Source organism: Meleagris gallopavo, chromosome 1 (assembly GCF_000146605.3).
Source record: "Meleagris gallopavo isolate NT-WF06-2002-E0010 breed Aviagen turkey brand Nicholas breeding stock chromosome 1, Turkey_5.1, whole genome shotgun sequence".
Taxonomy (NCBI): domain Eukaryota; kingdom Metazoa; phylum Chordata; class Aves; order Galliformes; family Phasianidae; genus Meleagris; species Meleagris gallopavo.
The window spans coordinates 113,216,734-113,220,153 of NC_015011.2; the positions used below are offsets into that span (position 1 = coordinate 113,216,734).

Below are 3,420 nucleotides of genomic sequence, written 5' to 3' on the forward strand. Positions count from 1 at the left end.
TTCTGTGGTGGTCACTTGCCATGTATGCAAACAGCATATTGTGTTCAACTTTGGCAGATAAAGCTTGCCATCTTAAAAAATATTAAAAAAAAAAAAAGCAACGCTATTCTTAAAAGCAACTTGTATTTGGGTTTTGTCCTTGATAAGTTTTGAATGACAATAGGAGAGCCGTCAACTCTTGTCAATCACTTCATGATATACTTGACAGTCTGCAGTTAGAGAATAATGTAACTGTGGAGTAGGAAATCTAATTGCAGATAAATTGAAGAATGAATGTTCATCCACATGAGAGAAAGAAACTGTTGACAGGACGTTCCTGTGTTGTTGGTTTTTTTTTCTTTCCATTAGCCTTAATTTGTCAGTGCCTGCTTGACAAGCTAGGCCAGAAAAGTTGTATTTCACGTCACTATTGATTCTTTTACATTTTTATTTTCCTAACGTTCTCTTCAAATGAGTAATTTTTATATTCTGGATGGGGCAAGTAGTTTATAACATTTGCATGAGCATGTAAGGAATATGTGCCCTTTGAATTTATCTCGCTGTCTTCTGACATCTGTGTCTAATTTGGCAAAAGGTTGAAACATGAAAACTTCTGATGATGAAATATTGTTTGATTACATAAAGTACTCCTGTTTTCAATGCATTATTTAGATCTGCAGTAAATGTAAATTTAATCAACTCATAGAGCCAGAGCATGATATTCTGTATGTCTATCAATTATCACTCTTTCCAGAAATCTTTTTATGGGACTTCGAAGAGCAGCTTGCTCAGTGATTTCTTTGTAAGCTTTCCGTTCTTTAGAATTTTTCAACAGTCTATGCTCAGAATTCTTCAAAAAAAATCCTATTTCTAATGGAATATTAACTGATATTAACTGCAGCTGGATTATGAAAAGGTAGCAAAATTTTCCTATAGTATATTTTTTTAATCTGTAACAGAATCTTTAGCCTTCAGGATGGACTGTATAACCTGTATCCAGCATCTTGAAAAAGAAAAGATTTATTTTTATTTTCATCTTTTTTTAAGAGGTGATATATAAGGTACATGAAGTATCTTTTTGAGGAAATAATAACTAGTTCATTATGCTCAAAAGCTTTTTAGAAGTTTGGCTGAGTTACTTGAAAGTTACTGAGATTCGCCAGGGGAAGTCATGCCTAACCGATCTGGTGGCCTTCTATGATGGGATGATGGCATTGGTGGACCAGGACTATTGGTATCCTGGGCTCCATCAGAAGAGGGGTGGCCAGCAGGAACAGGGAGGTGATTGTCCCTCTCTACTCTGCTCTTGTGAGGCCCCATCTGGAGTACTGTATCCAGGTCTGGAGCCCCCAGTACAGGAAAGACAGCTGTTGGGAAGGGTCCAGAGGAGAGCCACAAAGATGATCAGGGGACTGGAGCACCTCCCCTATGAAGACAGACTGAGGGAGCTGGGCTTGTTCAGCCTGGAGAAGAGAAAGTTGCATGGTGACCTCATTGCAGACTTTCAGTACCTAAATGGAGCCTACAAACAGGAGGGGAGTAACGGTTTACAAGGGTAGGTAACAGCAGGGCAAGGGGAAATGGTTTGAAGTTGAGAGAGGGCAGATTTAGGCTGGATGTCAGGGGAAGTTCTTTACAGAGAGAGTGGTGAGATGCTGGCACAGGCTGCCCAGAGAGGTTGTGGATGCCCCGTCCCTGGAGGTGTTCAAGGCCAGATTGGAAGTCACACAGTACTCAATCTCCCTTTCTTCATACTTTTCATTCTTTTTATACAGCTTAATATACTTTTTTAAATCAAATACTTAGTATATGAGTATTTTGAAGGCAGAGAAAGCTTCTGGGACTGTGCCTTCTGTAGGGGTGTCCAGATTCTGCATGTGAATTTGCTATTTTGTTTATTTATTTTTTAGTGTGGAAACATCAGTGCTTAAAAATTATTTCAGATCAGTAAAAGCTGAAGCATTGCAGGGACAATTAATGTTATTCTATTGCATTTTATTGTAATGTCCGAAAATCTTTACTATTTCTTCCAGTAATACATGCCATTTCTGGAACATTGTAACTGTTGGAAGACAAACTGCAGAAATGAATGCTCATGAATATCCCTTTCAAATGATGTATTACAGACTAATTCCATAAGAGGACTATTGGAAGACATGTTATAATCAACAATGCCTTCTTAGTACTGTAATATATTTTGATTTTTTTCTAATTATCTTCTGTAGCCAGAAACTCATTTGAAAATCAATCTTTATTTACTAAACTTGAAAGGAGGAGGAAAATAGTGTCTGAGTATTTTACAAATTCCCCATGGCTGCAACTCATAGGCTCAGAAAGTAGTTACAAATTCTGAAATCAAAGCATTTCAGTTTTAGAAGGGAAATGTGCTTTCTGTAGTGCTCTTTCCTATGAAATGATTTTGTCCTACAAAGGGTCTTCATAATTGTTCTGTTTCTGTTAGGTCAAGAGCTATAGGTAGATCAGCTTTCTAGTCTTGCTAAAACAGATGACTGTCTTTTTACACGCTATTTAAAAAAAAAAAATCTAGAGGAATCTCAGAATGTTCTTCCTGTTATTAAGGTAGAATCTAACAGTGTATTGGGACCTTAGTTTGATTCTTACATATATAAAATAGCAATGATTTAAAGTAATGGAGGAAAGGTCAGTTACTTAATTTACTCATTGAAATGGCATTTTTAAGGCTGATGTTTGAAATTGCTTGCCCAACAGTTGCAAATCTTTTGTAGCAGTAAAACACTTGTATGCTAAACTTTAACCAAGACTGCTAAGAGAGTGTTTTTTAAATTGAATAACCTCTATTTTTCTTTCATCAAATCCTAAGTCAGGAGGATGAAGTTATGTTCTGTAACTTTGATGTTCCCTGAGTATTTGCTTTCCTATGTAGAGATAAGTGAAATATTCAGGGAGTTATCAAACCTTTTCATCTGTTACCAGTTTGTACCTCTATTCTTTTCTGTGTATCTCCTTGAATTTTATGAGGATTCATTATCTCTGGTCTTTAAGCACTGGCATCAGTGGTTTAGGTCCTACGTCATTATGGCCACAGAACTGTTAACAGCTTGTCCTAAGTGTTGTATTAATGTGAGAATATCTATATTGAACACCAAGAATGCTATTGACTACTATTGGACCTACCATAGGGATTCAGTGCTCACTGTGGTGTAGCTGAACTTTGATGTATTTTAATTGTCTCATCTGCCCATGTTTCTTTGTGGTGCTTCAGCCTATTAGTCTGCTCCATATATGGGAATGTGCAGAGATGACTCAAAAGAAAAATGAGGCCTCTTTTTAAGAGCCAGAGTTCTTGAAGATGGGAACATATTCACATTTTTCCATTCTCTTTCCTCTCTTTTTCAGGACATCAGCTCTTCACTGAATCAACACTTGTGGGAGAAAAGTTCGGAGCTTCTTTTTTTTTTT

The 3,420-nt window shown here is 36.9% G+C and overlaps 1 protein-coding gene across 1 annotated transcript in view; it reads left to right on the forward strand.

The window, feature by feature from the left end:
• Window positions 1-3,420, forward strand: part of DMD (dystrophin) — a 1,000,055-nt gene that overhangs the window by 635,062 nt on the left and 361,573 nt on the right.